We start from the raw sequence: 17,892 nt of genomic DNA, 5'->3' as shown, positions 1-17,892 counted from the left end.
GGGAGAGGGGGGAGGAGAGCAGGACAGGCGGTCCCGGGCGCTGGTCCAAGCTGTCTGGTCGAGGTCGTGGGCGGGCTGAGTCAACTGGGGCACTCCGAAAGGCTTCGTGTAGGAGGTGGCCCTCGGGCTGAACCGAGAAAGGAGGTGAAGTTCCAAGGTGCTGACGGAAAACAACAGCTGGCACGAGGGAGAGGCTTTTGCAAAGGCGCGGAGGCGGGAGATGGCGTGTCGAGTATGGAAAACCACAATAAAGCCCGTTTGGCTGGACTGAAGAATGTGGTGGGGAGTGGTAAGGGGTAACCAGACTAGATGCCGAGCAGGCCTTTTGTGGTTTATCCTAAAGGTATCGGGGGAGGAGAGAACCAGCGGAAGGACAGGGTCAGATGCTTCCTTAGGGGCTGTCCGTGTAGAGGGAGGGTTGCAGAGGCGGGGGAGGAGGCAACTGTTGCTGTGGTCTGCATCGTAATCAGGGCACCTTCAAGCTCACCTGGTCCAGCCCCCATTTCGCAGATGAGGAAAGTGAGGACAGTGTCTGGCACCAAGAACGCACCTGACAGAAGGTGCTTGTTAGTGCCTGCATGACACACCCCCTTCCATTGCCTTCATCTGCTGTGCTTGAAAGCCTAGGATAGGCGCCTTGGAGACTTTGTTTCCCATCCTTTGCTCCTTATCCTTTTCAGAATGACCAGCAGCTCCCACACCTGCGCCCTCAGGCGGGGCTGGGGGGCTCAGCGTCTGACAGCCCCTCCCATCCCCCCCAGGCTACAAAAACTTTGAAGTCCAAGGGCCTGCCTGGCTCTGTCTGAGACGGAAAATCACCAGGTTGGTCCAGGGGAACGAGTTGTTTTGGCCCCGGCGTTCCTGAGAGTCGTCCCGCTAGGTTGTAGAGGGGTTGCTGCCTGCACCCATGGAGAGAATAATCAAACTTCCAAAATCCCAGACACTTCAAGTGGTCAATAGTATCCCAGTGTATGCTTTCCTCTGTTGTTATGGAAATATCTAAAATTTAAAAAGCAACGGGGAGACCAATAAATCAGCAGGCTTTTAGATGCAAAGACAAATGTGAAACAGTCTCTGTTTTACAGATGAGGAAACTCATCAGAGGCAGGCAGGGGGGAAATGACTTGCCCAGGGTCATGCAGTTAATATGAGTCAGTGGTCAAATTTGAACTCAGGTCTTCCTGACTCTAGGCCCATCCATCCCTCCTGCCTCACTTTGCCAAAAGGGAAACTTGGAGTCGTCTTCCCATTTCCCAAGGCCCCCTGCCTGGCTCTTCAGATTTGGATTGGGGTCCCTCCTCCCCTCTTCTTACCAAGCCCACTAGAAGTGGTATTTATTTAGCCGGGTCTCCTCTGACTTCCAGCAAGCCAGCCTCCTTGTCCTGACACTGGTTGGCTGCTGAGAGGCAGGATGGAGCCAGCTGGGTTAGTTTTCTTCCAATTCATCTCAGAGTTCATGGGGTTTAGAGCTGGGAGGGATGTTGGAGGCAGGCAGAGGCCCCTCATTTTGCCGCTGAAGGACCTTTGGGGTGAGAGAGATGAAGACACTGGCAGAGAATTAGAATGGAAACCATCCTCTGCCTCAAAGGCCAGGCCTCTTTCTTCAGGCTACAGTACCTGAGTGACGTGGGAAACTTACTTCAGTTCTCTGGGCCTCATTTTCCTCATCTATGAAATAGGGGATTTGGCTCAGAAAGGCCCATTTCAGTGCCAGATCTACAAATGAATGGGAGCACCAGGCCTGACGTCAGGAAGACTCATCTTCCTGAGTTCAAATTTGGCCTGACACTCACTCTCTGTGTGACCCTGGGCAAGTCACTCTACCCTGTTTGCCTCAGTTTCCTCATCTGTAAAATGAGCCGGAAAAGGAAATGGCAAACCACTTCAATATCTCTGCCAAGAAGACCCCAAATGGGCTCATGGAGAGTCTGACGTGACTGAAACAACTGAACAACAAATATTCACTGACCTCCCTGGCTTCCTTTAAGTCCCAACTAAAATCCCTTCTTTTACTGGAAGCCCTCCTCATCCCCTCTTAATTCCAGTGTTTTCCCTCTGTTGGTTATTTCCTATTTCTCCTGCATGTAGCTGGCTTTGTATAAGCATGTTGGCTTGTTGTCTCCTCCATTAGACTGTAAGCTCCTTGAGGGCAGGGATTGTCTCTTGCCTCTTTTTGTACCCCCAGTGCTTAGCACAGTGCCTGGCACATAGTAGGCATTTAATACATATTCATTGATTGATCACTCTGTGCAAATCCCTGCACTGAGAAAAAGTGATACTGCCCCTCTCTCCAGGAGCGAATGGGGAGACCACCGCTAGGCAGCCAGGTGGAGGGGTCCCATGGTCCTTGGGGACAGCAGCAGCAAAGCAAACGGTCCTCAGTGTCATCTCTACTCCAAGATCCTCTCGGTTTCTGGTGCTGAACCATCTGACGGTGCCCAGGACTTTGGTGGCAAGGACTCACCTCTCTGGGCCTTCAGTGACTGTGTCTGCAGCCCCTGCAGGAGCAGGTTCAGGCTACCTCTCCTTGGGGGCTGCTTCCCAGGAGGGCCGCTGAGGGCCCTGGGCTGGAAGAATTCCTTGGCCTTGATTCCATGTTCATAGAAAAGCAAACATGGTGAGAGCCTTTCTTAGTGACTTGTGACTGAAGCCTTCCCTCTGGATTGTGTCGGCGTTAGAATAGGGACTCCTGGAGAGCTCTGAGCAGCTGACTTTTCTATGTGTGTCCCCAGCCGTGTATATAGTAAGCACTTACTAAATGTCTTATTTATTCACTGATTCTTTCAAGCTTCTCTTCTCAAACTCGTTTTCTCACATCTTGCTATCTTAAAGTCACTTGATGAAGGTTGTAGCTTTATCAGATGGCTTCCAGTCTCCATGATGTCCATCAGGCATTTGGAAATCATATTGCAGTTTAAACATACAGGCCGAAAAATTAGAAAGTAGAAGCTTGTTTCAAGGTTTAATGGATCGGGGGATTGCCATCCATGTGGAGGACAGTTTGATTTCAGTACGGCTTTGGGCCCAGTCTCATGATACCCTTGTGGGCAAGGTGGAAAAAGATTAAGTGCCTAGTTGTGTTAGGTGGGCTTATGGCTGGTTTAAGCAGTGTATCCAGAATATCCGTTACTGTGGTCCAGTGTCATCTTGGGCTCTGGCAACTGACTGAGAAGACCTTGAAGGACACTTAAGGAATGCCCTGAGGGGAGGGAGCAGATAACCTCCTCCTCACTTCTTTCCCCCAGGATCTCAGTGAATTCTCCATATATAGCTCCATATAGCGAACATTTATTAAGTACCTAATATGTGCCAGGCACTGTGCTTAACACTTTATAATTATTATCTTACTTGATCCTCACCACAACCCTGGCTGATAAAGGCTATAATATTATCCCCATTTTACAGATGAGGAAACTGAGGAAAACAGAGGTTAAATGACTTGCCCAGGGTTACACAGTTAGTAATTGTCTGAAGCTGGATTTGAACTCAGGTCTTCCTCTCTCCAAACCTGGCACTCTGCTAGCACCACCTAGCAGCTGGGGCATAAAGCTTGTGGGCGCAGTACTTGGCCCATAGTAAGCACTATGGTAACTATTAATATTAATAGTTAACTATTATTAACTTTGTAGCATGCACAATTGTAAAGAGGTTTAGGAATATTCACCTTCTCTTTGCGTCTAGGAAGAGCATTGCTCCAGAATTTCTCCTTCAATAACCCTCTTGAATTTCACCTTTTGGCTTTATTTAACACAACTAAATCAATTTTTAACTTTCCCTAGAGATATGGGATTAAAAGGAGCCTGTTATGAATACAAATCACCTGTGTCCTTGTCAGACTCCTGGGTAGGCAGCTGGCCGGTAGAATACTCCACCCACCCCCTCATCCGCTCATTTCCTGCTTATCCTCTTCCGTATGAGCCCCAAACCTTCGGATAATGTTGACCCAAATCACCCCGCTCTATTTAGCGTCATTGCTGGGATCTTCTCAGCTGACCGAGCAGCTCTGGGTGTCCAAAGAAGCAACCGAAACCAGAGAGTTGCTCGTGGGAGAACTGAGTAGACACCTGTGTTGATTGCACCGTGCAGTCTGGTTTCCCAGGACCCAGGCATTCACCTTTCAGTGGCATTAGGAGCCCACGGTTCCAAGCTAACTGAATCTGGCTAACGATGTGCCTTAAAACAAATGCAGAAGCTGGCAAAACTTCCTAGCTGGGTCTCCCCTTCCAAGGACAGAAGGGATGTTGGGCATAATTGTTTGGATATGAACTTGCCCATTAAAAGGTAAACTCTGTGGGGCTGTTTTTGCCTCTCTTTGTATTTCCAGCGCTTAGCCCGGTACATAGTAGGTGCATAATAAATGCTTTCTGCCATTGCTGCTGATGGCTGGGGTGGTTGTGGTCCTGGGTATCCAGGTGGCAGCTGCAGACCCATCTCCAGGTTACCCTCTTGGGGGCTTTCTCCCATGATGCCTTACCCCTTGAACAACACAGCTGCAAAGGTTTTCATCATTATCATAGTAACTAACATTTATAATATTGAGTCTGATCTTGAGATGCTGGGAAGTACTTCATCACTGGCCTGTCCGTCATCTCGCTGGATTGCAGAAAAGTCTGGCAGAGAAGCATAAGATCTAATGATTCTCGTGGTTGTCCTGTGACTCTCGGCCCTGTTACATAATGACTCAAGGCCATCCGTCTTCATCTTTGTTGTGACGAGGCAGTGGACAAACTAGTATCAGAGCAGTGTGCTCATGGAAAAGAAATTTCCAGAACATCCAGAGAATGACTTCCGACTCTGTCTATCAGGCCTGCCTGATGGGAGCTCAAGATGGCAGTGTGCTGGGGTTTGATGGAGACAGGAATACCTCAGTGAGCAGGCCTCGAGTTTCAAGAATGTATTTCGGGTCACAAGAAAACAAGCGGGGTGTTGCGGATGGAGAGGGGTTTCTACCGATCTGGCTGTCCCCAATCCCACACTTTGTCTTGAGTGGACAGCGCCACAGGAAAGCCAAGAGGCAGCAGTTACCACTTCAAGTCTGTCCCGTAGGGTCCATCCAGTGACAGCAGAAATGTGTGCCTCTGGGGGACACGGCTGTCGCCTAGAAACAGTCTCGTTCATGGGCCACCTAGCTGTGTCTGGATCACGTTGCCTCCTGTCCCGCCATCTTCCTCAACCATCTCCTACTAGAACCACCCGGTCTTGGTCTCTGGCCTCTGATAAGTGAACTTTTCTCCTGTTGTCTAGAGCCAGGTTTCCATACCAGGTTCCAACCATTTCCAGATCATGCAACATAAACTTCCCTTCCACATCAGGAGTTTCTCACAATGATGAAATCACATGTGTCCATTATACCCCACCCCCAACCCAAAGTACCGGTAAAGTAGTTTACAGGTTCATGATTAGGCAACCACATGGAAACCTACTCAGTTGTCTTTAGCAATACCAGTAGATCCTGTTAGGCCAGTCAACTTTTAACATTTGAATACTGGCGTTTACTTATTAAAATATTTTAGTGCCTGTAAATACTAATTAATAATTCTTCTACAAAAAGAATTTTTTTCCTTCCAGACTTACAATTTGGAGTGTCTGTTCATTGAGCAATTACTTTTCTTTCACTGTAACTTGATTTTTAGTACTTTTAAAATGTATATTAGCTTTTAAAATTAAATTTAATCACTAATGAATTGACAGGACAGATTAAATGGTGGTCTCTAGTTATTACAAACTCTTGTTCTCTTTGGGCTTAGTATGTACCATGTTTAATTGTTTTCCATTCTGCTGAAAGTCTTGGGAGCAACAGTGAACTTTAAGCAGTCTTAGAATGAGAGAGTGATTACTTCTAGGTGCCAGGACTATGGGTTAGAGTAGATAGGATAGTTGATACTTGGGAAGAACTCCCTTTACCTAGCTTGGGAAATAACCAACTTTTGTTGCAGATTTTTTTTTTTTGCAAGGCAGTTGGGGTTAAGTGACTTGCCCAGGGTCACACAGCTAGTTAAGTGTCAAATGTCTGAGGCCAGATTTGAACTCAGGTCTTCCTGACTCCAGGGCCGATGCTATATCCACTGCACCACCTAGCTGCCCCTTGGAAATCTTTAAAAAGATTCTTCTCGGCCCACATATGAGGAAAAATAAAGGAGAAATGAATATACAAAGAGTCCTGATTGGGATTTAGAAAGAGTGACTGAAATAGTTTCATGATTATTTTATGCATGAAATAAATTTATTTAAATATAAATAGATATTAATCATGTTTAGTCATTTATATTAATATTCATTATTAAGTTTCTAACAAAGCATTTATTTTCTTTAAAAAATTCTACTTTAAAGAAGTTTGATTTAGTTCCTATATTTATCCCAAATAATTTCTTTAATTTTTTTTCCCTTTTATTATTATGCATCTAGCGAACACGAGCATTTCCCTGTACAAAGAAGAGAAGAAACATCCGGCTGCCTGTGAAACTGTGACCCTTCACCATGTGAGGCTTGTTTCTCTATAGATAGATCAGGGCCTCTCTCTTCATGGAGCTGAGAGCTCTCTCCCAATGGGAAAGCCCTTTCACTGTTTATTTTCTGGTGTATTTCAGTTTATATACATTTCCCTATGTACTTGAATAAATGAGTTTGCTCACCATTCACTATTTGTGATGGTCTTTTGTGTAACTAGCATTTTGGTTAATTGAAGGAGGCAAGTAGGGGTAAACCTGGAGTTTTCCCGACTCTGGGCCTCTATGCCACCTCCAGCAAGATGCCAGCCTACTTCTAGACTAACCCAACAAGAAGGATCTTTCTAGAAGAAAGTTCAGAGAATTCCCCTCCAGCAAAGACTGTGGCAGGGCTCTCATAAATGAGCTGCTGTGGGCCTCCTCCACATGTAGCTGTGCTGACTTGGAAGAATGAAAGGCAAGTGTCCGGGCCATCTCTGTTTCTTGGAGCTACTTAAAATGTAGCTTTAGCTGGGGCAGAGGTTTTGACCAGTATTAAGCCTCAAGATCCCCAGGTAATCTATTCCTGTCCAAGGTCTGATGAGAATAAACTAAACTGTGACTTGGGCCCACACCAAGCCTTGAACAAGTGGGGAAGAGATGTCCAGATGAAAGAAACACAGGTTAGGCAAAGATCTCAGACATCCTCCTCAGCACATAACTTAAAAGCAAAGGGGCCTGAGACCTCTCTGGGAGGAAAGACAATGACTTCTAGAATTCAGAGCTGCCCCTGCCAGCCCCCAACCCACCATCCTCCTATGGGTGGGAAGGGTTATGCTCTCAAGATAGAGAATGTCTTCTCTGGTATCTTATTCCCACAACGGGGTGTTTTATTTAAAAAAAAACAACAACACCTATCTCCCCCTTAAGGGAAGCTATAGGACCAGAGAAATTGTGGGAGTTTAGAGTCTTGTGATTTTCTTGTTAGGGCAGCTAAGTGGCATAGTAGATAAAGTACCTGAAGTCAGGAAGATCTGAGTTCAAATCTGGCCTCAGACACTAGCTGTGTGACCTTGTCACTTCATTTTGTTTGCCTCAGTTTCCTCATCTATAAAATGAGCTGGAGCTGGAAATGGCAAACCACTCCAGTCTTCTTGCCAAGAAAACCCCAAATGGGGTCACAAAGAGTCAGACACAGCTGAGCAACAATTTTTTGTTGCTGGTTATATGAGGCATATTGACTTCTTTTGGATATGTTGTGGTTGTCTGTATGTTTACCAGTTGGGAAGCCAGTCCACTAGGCTGTCCAGTGGAGATGTTTTCCCAGAATTTGGGGGGCAGCCTCCAGCCAGGTAATGTGATATGCTGACACACAGTTTAGTTACATAACGTAGTCATAAACAGACTAGTTTGGGGTTTCTTTTAGCCATTCTATTAAGAATGCCAACCTTCAGAGAAACGTGATTCCTGGGACTGTTGGCTGTGATCTGGTGCTTCTGATGATTCCAAATTATTGTACCGACACAGGAAAATGCTTTTCTAAAAGTGTGTGTTTGCAGACCCAGCACCGGTCTGCACACAGCTGAGGCCCAAGGAGCTGGGGCTCTTCACCAGTCCCTGTCTTTGACTTGCCCTCCCAGTTTGCCTTAAATCATTGCTCTGAGGTTATCTGGTCCCTCCCCTGCCTCGCCCCCCACAACTCACAATTCTGGTTTTGGTTCTAGTCTCAGGGGTCCTCCCCAGCAGGGAAGAGGAAGGAAGAAAGGATCCCACAGCATTGACATGAGTCAGGTGTGGAATAAGCAGTTTCACTCCCACACAGAAAAGGGAATCCTAGGTAAAGACGCATAGAATTATTAAAGTCAGTTGGAGGCCACTTCACACCCTGTCAGGACCTTTGTAGGGGCTGCTCACTAGCCATTTTACATTTCGTCCGTCCTAGATACAGCCTGCTCAGCCCCAAGTGAGCTCTTTCCTTTCTGCTGGTTTCGCTCTCTGGGGGTGACTTTCCCTGCCTGCTGTTCTACCTACCTGGAAGGGTTATTGTGAGAGTCAGTATTTGTTAAATGCTTTACACAGTGACTGGCACGCGGTAGGTGATATGTAAATGCTTGTTTGCTTTTGCTCTTCCTGCTCTGCTGCTCTCTCTTGGCCCTGATAGCCAATAACCCGCTGGTCAGGTGCCTGGGGTAGAGGATGGTGTCAGATCTGAGATCTCACAAGACCCTGGACCCGAGGAAAGAGGCTAGGAACAGGAGGCGGCTGAATTCCAGATACAGGCTTGCCTAGGAGGCCACGTCCTCAGGATCTGGTGGGCAGGACAGCCCCGCCCTGAGACCCTGAAGGGCTCAGAGACTTGCCCTCATACCCTGACACCAGCAGGAAGAGGAAGCCTGAGGGAAAGGATTGCCCTCTGCCTGGTAGGGGAGGAAACCTGACATCACGGCCAGAAGGAGGCAGTCAGGGGACCTCTCTGCCTCTGCTCTGAGGTTAGCCCAGCATTCCAGCCTCTGCGGCATGAAGATGCAGAGCGGGACTTAATAGAGAATTCTGATGCAATCTTGGTGTTTTATATACACACATATTTTGTATATATAAATTTCATTTATTTATTTAATTTATAAAATTTACTTTATAAAATTTATATCTGTGTATATGTGCAAGTACATACAAACATATGTACACATATATTATATAAAGCTAGATTTCACAGCTATTCAAAGTTTCTTCTAGAATTCTCTTATACTTGTATTGTGAAGTTTGTGTCTGTTGGTGATAAAATCATTATATATATATATATATATATTTTTTTTTTTAATTGAAGGGCAGCTAGGTGGCTAGGATAGAGAAATGGCCTTAGAGTCAGGAGGACCTGAGTTCAAATCTGGTCCCAGACCCTTACTAGCTCTGTGACCCTGGGCAAGATTGCCTCAAAAAAAAAAAAAACTGAAGAGGGGTTTAGGGGAAACGGTCAATTAGTGGGATCAGGAAAGGCCCCTTGTAGGAGGCCCATGAGCAAAGACTTGGAGCGAACTGGACACTCGAGAGCAGAGGTGACGAGGCACGGAGAGGCCACCAGTGCAAAGTCATGGGCCCCCCAGAGGTAGAAAGCCAAGTTGGGGGAACATCAAGCGAGCTAATCTGGCAGGACCATAGAATGTGTGATGGGAATAATGTAAGATAAACTTGGAAAGGTGAGTGGAAGCTGTCATAGCCTTTACATGGCAAATAAAAGAGATTCTTCTACCTTTTCCTTGAGTCAATAGCGAGCCTCAGAAGGTCAGATTTGTTCTTGAGGAATAGTCTTTTGTGAGGCAATAGAGGTTAAGTGACTTGCCCAGGGTCACACAGCTAGTAAGTGTCAAGTGTGTGAGGCTGGATTTGAACTCAGGTCCTCATGACTCCAAGGCCAGAGCTCTATCCACTGCACCACCTAGCAGCCCCGTCAGATATGTTCTGCCGGTTGGAGAATGGTTTGGAGAGGGCAGATCTAGCGGTAGTGAGTCTCCTTCCTGTAGGTTTCCTTCTGCAAAAAGTATGCTGATGTACTTAATAATCCAGGGAAATTACGTGTTATAAAGGGTGGCTGTTTGGCAGGGGGAGAGGTAGGAGAAAGGAGGAAACATAGGAGAACATTTAGACGCATGGAAAAATAAAAAATATTAGTAGAATTTTTTTTTTTTTGATAGTCTAATGGAGAGTAGCTGAGAGACTGAACTAGGGTGGCGGTTATGAGAGTGGAGAGAAAAGTAACCGATGGGAGATATGTTGTGGAAGAAGAATCTATGAGATTGGACAGCTGAGTGAATATTAGAGGGTGGGAGGAGATGAAGAAGAGGGAAGAGTGAAGACTGGCTTTGAGGGGGCAAAGCTTCCTGCTTTCACTATCTGTCAATCAACAAGGACTAAGGAAGTATCCCTTACGAGTTAGGTGCTGAGAATACAAAGACCAGAACAAACAATCTCTGCCATCAAGGACCCTAATTGCACCAGGGGAAAAACCTTCGCACATTTGAGTAGACCATAGACTCTGGGCTTTCCCAGCTCCAATTTACCAGTAAGTCGGATCCCTAGAGGATGTGCGCTCTATCTCCTCTAGAGCTCTGAGAGTTCAGGATGTGTGATTTTCTGTTGGTCACGAGCCCCCACTGGTGTGCTTCCCTTCTTTGGTTGTCTGATAGCATAATCAGCCAGACTCCATTAACTTTTAGAAAGGATTATTTACTAAAATGGTATAGTAAGAAAGTTGGAACAAAACCTCACAGTCTATAACACACTTGTCCACCAGTCCGTACAGAGTCTGGGAAAAGTGGATTCAAGCTTAGGGAGCATGTGGAGCAAAAGGTAACAGTTCTTAGAAATCCTTCTGTTGGAGTTGTCAAGATGTCCCCTTTAGACATGGCATCACTTTTCTGCTACATTCTTTATAGAGTCTTGTATCTGTCTTTGAAGTCCACAAGGTCCCCCCTAAGCAAGGGGAGTTGAAAGGAGACCAAGGCCCCTTCTCGGGGACTTGGCTGGAACTTCCATCCCCACCTACCCTCCTCTAGACATCTTGACTCCCAAACTAGATTCTGGTTTTAAACAGACCCCACGGAGTGTGACCGAGTCTCTTGACCAATCCAAAGAGATTTCTGTCACCTAATTGAAACACCCTTGAAGGGAGATAGCTAGACCCCCTTCACATTTAGTTGATGTTTGATGAATTGATTCAATTTTTCAAAGGTTCCCTTCTTGTTAGTTACTTTGAGCCCTGGAGGTAATTTAATTGATTTACTCCGACAACATCCTCCTGCCCCCACTCTTCTATAATTACATTCAAAAGATAGTCAAAGTAAATCAAAGGTTATGGGGTGGTGGGATACGCTGGCACTGTGGGAGATCAAGAAAAGCCTCCCATAGCAAGCATACCTTCGGCTGATCCCCGAGGAAGCTGGGAATTCTAAAGGGGGAAGGAGGGAGAGGGAGTTCAGATTCTTCACAATCCCCACCCTCTACCTGTGTCATGCCCCATTTTCCTGATGCAGGATACAAAAGGGATGCATTCCTCAGCCCTGTTGGGTCTATTTTAAATCACTCAGGCTTTCCCTTTTCTCTCTGTTCCACAAGACCTAGCTTTTTGCTTTACCACAGATTCCTTTGCTAGGTCTTCTCAGATCTAAAAGCCAGACAATTTGCCAGAGGTATGATCTGTCGTCCATGGGTCATGCAAAATGCCAGAAGACTACGGACTTGGTCTGCCTAGCTCAGGAGACTCACACTAACCAGATGAAAAAGCTAAGCACTGGGGAGAAAGTCAACGCCTATGAATTTAAGTTGGGAAAGAACAGAGTACCTTTTTGTTTCTTTCTTGAGGGAAGACTATTTTATATAGTACTTAGTTAATTGTGGCTTTTTTTTAACAGAACTTGTGATTTCATTGATACAGGAAGAATTTATTATGTACTTATGTGCCAAGCACTGTGCTAATTTTTTTTTTTAATTTTTAGGCAATTGGGGTTAAGTGACTTGCCCAGGGTCACACAACTAATAAGTGTCAAGCGTTTGGTCTGAGGCTGGATTTGAACTCAGGTCCTCCTGACTTCCGGTGCTCTATGCCCTGCGTCACTTAGCTGCCCTCTGTGCTAATTTTTTTATATTATTTCATTTGATCTTCACAACAATCCTGGGTGGTAGGTGATATTATTATTCCCGTTTTATAGTTGAAGAAACTGAGGCAGGCAGAGGTTATGATTTGCCCAGGATCACACAGCCAGTCAGTATCTGAGACTATATTTGAATTTAGGTCTCGCTCACTCCAGGCCCAGTGTTGTATGCACTACTACCCAACACTACCTCTCTGACTATTTAGTAAATATTAATTGACACACATAGCTGTGGGGCTGGGCAAATGCAGAGGAGTAAAATAGCTCGTGTTGGCGGAAAGGGGTGTGGGGAGAACATTCTGCTCTTGTCCAAGGCTGGATTATCGCCCTGACCCAACTCCACCACACGACATCCAATTTCAAATAGTTACAAGGAAAGCAGTTTCAGTCTGGGACACAGAGAGATTATCTAGTCCTTCCTGTAGGAGAGTGAATCAGAAACAGTCCAGGCTGCCTCCTGTGGCCACAGTTTGGATGGTCTGCTCAGAAATTCATGACCCAGAACTGGCTGAGACTTTAGAAGTCATCTACTGGACTTAGAAGTCACACCTGGACACCTGACTGTGCCGGTGGGAGAGTGGAGCCAGAGGATCACGGCAGGACACACTGGCACGCCCTGTCCTTCCCTCTCGCCTCATGGTCAACAAGCATTTATGAAGCGTGGGTTCTGGAGAATACAAAGAAAGGCAAAAACCCAGTCTGGGCGCTCAAGGATAGTGGGTGAGGCATGCCAGGCAGGGGGACAGGAAAGGTTTCCTGCAGAAAGGAGGGTCTGCTGTCAGTCTGGAAGGAAGCCAGGCAGTGAGGAGGGGCAGCGTGACAGGGCACTAATGCACCAGAAAGGAAGATGGAGTGGCCAGTCTGATTGTCACTGTGGCGCATGCTCCCATTTCCTGTTGCCCCCCTGAGGAATACAGAGGGGAGATGCCGCTGGGTGAGATGAGCAGGGCGTCTTCACCCTGACGATAGGTTCGCTGACCGGCAGCGTTTGCACTAAAACGCTTGGACCACGAGGGGGCGCCCTCGCTCCACTGTGAAATAAAGACCAGTGCTAGTCAAGCATGTTCTTTTTCAATCAAAGGGAGAGAAAAGACATTTGAAAGCTAAAGGGTTGGGTTTGGGTTGTGCTGAAGGGAGAATTCATCCTCCTTTGCTGCTTCTCTTAGGACCTGGTGTGAGGGCCTTCCTTTGCTGGCCTGGGGAGGCCAAGCTCAGAAAGATGGCCGGATGAGAGGGCTTGTCTCGTCTGTCTAGGGGGGATGCCTCTGATCCGTCCACGAAGGCTGTGGGACCCTGGCAAAGTCACTTCACTGGGCCTCAGTTTCCTCCTCTGTGAAATGAGGGAGTTGGACCAGATGGCACCTTCAGTCCTTCCAGCCCTAGGTCTGTAAAATGGTGATGATTGCCCTGAACAACCCAAATGAGCTGCTGATTCTCATCCTTATACTTAAGGATCCAGCCTTACATCCCGGAGGGTGAAGAAGCCACTCTCTGCCTCAAACCTGCATCTTCCCCAGTGTCCTGGTCGTCCCAGAAGAATCGCATGGCCGCCATCTGCAGTCTGGCTGTGTTCAGTGAGCACCTTGGGGTGCTTTGAAGGGAGGCTGGTTCCATTGTACCAGCGCAGGCCAGCGGTCCCTTCCTTGCCCCCGAAAGAAGTTAAGCCAACAAGTATTTATTAAGCACTTACAGGCCCTGCTCTCAAGGAGATCACAGTCCAATAGAGGCAGCTGGGTGGCGCCATGATGCTCAGAGCGCTGGGCCTGGAGTCAGGAAGAGTCATCTTCATTGAATTCAAACCTGCCTTAGACACTTACTAGCTGTGTGACCCTGGGCAAGTCACTTCACCCTGTTTGCCTCAGTTTCCTCATCTCAAAATGAGCTGGAGAAGGAAATGGCAGATCACTCCAGTATCTTTGCCAAGAAACCCCCAAATGGGGTCATGAAGAGTCAGACACAGCTAAACAGCAACAGGGACAAGAAAAGGTCGTCTAGCAACAGGTCCTTGGGCTGTCCTTTCCTGGTGCTAGTGAGTATGGGGGCCTGCGGTCACTGTGGGAAGGAGAAAGCCCCTTTCACCCCCAGGCTGTCCATTAGAATTTAAGCTTCTCAAAGGGACTCTTTTTTGCTTTCCTTCATATCCCCAGGGCTTGGCACGGTTCCTGACACAGAGTCAGACCCATATAAATGTTTATTCTCTTTACACATTTTTTGTTTGCAAAGGAAAAACTATTTGCTGTTAATGATAAGAAAAATGCATATGCAAACAACCCTGAGATACCAAGTTATACCTACCCTGCAGAAGAGGAAGAGTTAGCAGGCATAGGAAAACAGGTCGCAGATGTGGAATTGTATCTCATGCGTCTCCGAGGATGACTGACCACCGGGGTAACCCGGCCCGTGTCCACCTCTCTGAATCTCAGTTTCCTCACCTATAAAATGAGGGGTTGACTAGCTGGTCTCCAAGGCCCGTTCTGGCTTTATCTAAAGCTATGATCTAAGTAAGGTACTACAAATATGGGGTTAGTAAGGTTGGAGGTGGTTCCCAAAGTTTGTTCTAAGAAAGAACTAATGGCCTCTGTGAGTAAGTCTTGGTGTCCTCTCTTTCCAGACACTGGGGCAGGACTGTGTACTCAGGCAACTGGTGCCACACCTCCTCCCAAAGCCCCACAAACATGCTCAGCTAGTGTGACAGAGACAGAAACACAACTGAAGCCATGCTCCTGAGATAGCTCCTTGTGGAATAAGCTTTGGATGTTACCCTGCTTGAGCAGAAACTCGTGCTGTCCGTTGGGAAAGACCCATAGAGCATCCATAAAGGATACCAGCTGACCAACTGTACGCATTTTGCCATGAGTCAACAGAGTAGAATGGGCCAGAGAAGTCAAGAAGGATGAAAACTGAGGAAAAGCCCATCAGATTCGGCAGTTAAGAAAACCCTGGTAGCTTCAGAGAGCAGCTTCTGTGGAGTGAATCCTTACTGAATCTTACTACTAGTCAGCACTCACTAGATCTCAATGTGCCCACTCCTGCCTAAGTCCATCTTTTTGTCTTTAACATCAATGTTCTCCTGGTGATGCTACATGCCTGTGGATCATGCAGAGAAGTCAAAACTGTAGATCAGCAGCTTAGGACTGGAAGGGACCTTAGAACTAGCCCAGTACTTTCCTTTTAGAGTTGAGGAGAGTGAGATCCAGAAGAACTCAGTGACGTCTCAAGGTCACACAGACAACAAGAGCTAGAACTGGAACTGAGGTCATCTGACAGCAGATCTCACTGCCTTCCAAAAGCAGGTGATCCAAGAGGCAATGCAAATATTCTTGTCGGGTGTAAGTAGGCATGGGATATGTTACCAAGGATGACTGAGCGGACAAGAAATGGTGTAAAAGTCATCATCAGCACATAAATGACCGGAAAAGAGGTGACTCTGGGAGCAAGAGTAAAAAAAAAAAAATAAAACCAGACAGTCCAAGTGTTGGACTGGTCTACCCACAAAATTAAAAGTCTCAGGGGGAATGACTTTTACTGTGTTGGCCTTTGCAGATTACTATCTGTCCCTATCCCTAGTTCTCTTAAATATGAACTGCTCTTTAGACAGCACAACACCTTTTTTGACTTGAGAATTTATTTTTTTGAACCCAGGTCTAAGACTTTATCTTTATCCCTAAAGGTAAAGATCACTGGATGATCCATAATGTCCCTCCCAGATCTAAATCCATGATCTTATCATCTTATTATAACAGCTAACACTTAGCCCTTTGAGGTTTGCAAAGCACTTTGCCAACATTGTCTCATTTGATCCTAACCTTGTGAGGTAGGCTACCCATTTTACAAATGAGGAAACTGAGGCTGAGAAAGGTTAAGTGATTTACCCAGAATCACAGTAGGGAAATGTCTGAGGCAGGATTTAAGCTCAGGTTTCCTTGATTCCAAGTTCATGTTGAATGAAGGAAATTGCAGCTTAGCACACAGGCCGACATACATTGCAATTCTAAACTGGAAACCAGCTATGCTACCTAGTTGCTTTACTTGTAAGATTTGAGGCAACATTCTAGACTGTTGAGAATTTTTTGGATACTGCCTCAGCCATCCGATGAGTTATTTACCTCTCTTGACTTTGATAAGCCAAACCAAGAGCCATGTACAGATTCCTGGGACACTCTACTAGAGATCTTCTCTGACATGGACACTAGGTGATTAATGGCTATTCTTTGGGTCTCATCATTCAACCATCTTGGAATCCACCTAACTAGACTATCATTTAGCCTGCATTTCTCCCTCTTGTTTACAAGAATAGTATGAGAAACTTTGTCAAAATTTTGCTAAAATCCACATATCTGTCCTATATGACATTTACTAGCTCTAGTAGCACTGATAAGACAGAGTGAGTTTATTCTGGCATGGCGCTCTTGATCAAGCTCCTGGTGATAGCGGCTTCCCTTTCTAAATTCTCACCAAACATCCAACTTACTCATAAATCCTAGAGTTTTCCCAGGATTTATGGCCAAGATCCTGGGACAGCCGCTCGGCAATTGTAGCTGTGGGGGAATACATCCACCCATGCTTGGTGGCTTGAACATTATGGACAACTAGAAACTGCCTAACTGTCTGCTCAACGTCCTGCATTTAAACTCTCTGCTGACCACTTTGGTTCCACCCTTTGCTGTCCAAAGAATTTAATCCCTTTGCTTGGATGTTTCAGACGGTGGCCTTAGGATTCCTCTTCAAACAAACCTTGGGAAGTGACCCATGGCGCTGTGGAGAGGGCATGAGTTCTGGAGTCACAGGACCTGGGCCTATCTCAGAGTTGCCCCTGTGACCTTGGATGAGTCACTAATCAATCTGGGTCGCAGTGTCCTCATCTGTAAAATTAAAGAGGTTAGACCAGATGGCCTCTGGAGGCAGACAGGTGGCGCCATAGTGCACAGAGCACTGGGCCTGGGGTAGGGATGACCTGAGTTCAGATCCAGCCTCAAACACTTCCTGGCTGTGAGACCTCAGTGGCAAGTCATTTAACCTCTGCTGCCTCAGTTTCCTCAACTGTAAAATGGGGATCATAATCGCACTTACTTCCCAGGGCGATTGTGAAAATCAAATGCGATAATATTTGTAAAACATTTAGCATAATTCCTGCCACATAATAGGTGCTTAATAAAGGTTTATTCCTTTTCCTTCCTTCTCTGAGGTCACTTCTAATTCCAGCTCTAGGATCCATTTTCTACACAGGGCACCCCAGGCTAAGTGAGTTAGGAGCTTCGATTTCCTTCCATCCTCCACGTGGGGAATGATTTCATACCCTTTCATCACATTGGTTTCTCTTCTAAGAGCTCTCTAAATCTTATTATATTCTAGTCCCTCTCAGGCTGTCTACTGATCTTAGCCTCAGAGGAGATCCCCTGAACTCTGGAGAACTCATTCCAAGAAACAAGCTGCCTAGGAAGGATAAAAATTCTACCAGACATAGATGAGTTGAGCATGGCATTAAGATCATGTCTCTTGGGGGTTGAATTGGATTGGTATTGGTGACTGAATGGAAATGAAGATGGCTGGGGCAGGACAGCTTGGATTGGATCCTGGGGTGATGATAAAGGAATAATTCCTTAGGGCAGGGACTGCATCCCCCCAAAAACCTCCCTCCCCTTCTCAGCCTCCAGAGTGAGCCCTATCTTGTAACAAAGAACAACCACCAGACAGTGAACCCCTCTGGCAATGGGGATGGGATTCTGCCCCAGCAGCCTTCAGGAGGAGGGAGGTATGCTTCTTTGTCTTTTATTTGGGGATCTTTGGTTTTTTTGACAAATAGTGACAGAGAATAAAATAGA

At 46.3% G+C, this 17,892-nt stretch overlaps 1 long non-coding RNA gene across 1 annotated transcript; it reads left to right on the top strand.

The window, feature by feature from the left end:
• Positions 1 to 42: 42 nt before the first annotated feature.
• Positions 43 to 6,614, top strand: LOC114050693. The gene is made up of 3 exons (XR_003570056.1): positions 43 to 289; positions 681 to 822; positions 6,406 to 6,614. It is a non-coding gene; the product is annotated as an uncharacterized LOC114050693 (long non-coding RNA).
• Positions 6,615 to 17,892: the final 11,278 nt, after the last annotated feature.

The sequence above is a fragment of the Vombatus ursinus genome, unplaced genomic scaffold (genome assembly GCF_900497805.2).
Source record: "Vombatus ursinus unplaced genomic scaffold, bare-nosed wombat genome assembly UNPS02014799.1, whole genome shotgun sequence".
In the NCBI taxonomy this organism is placed as follows: Eukaryota; Metazoa; Chordata; class Mammalia; order Diprotodontia; family Vombatidae; genus Vombatus; species Vombatus ursinus.
Note: the sequence above shows the minus strand (reverse complement) of the source record. Positions and strands in the feature narration are given on the sequence as shown.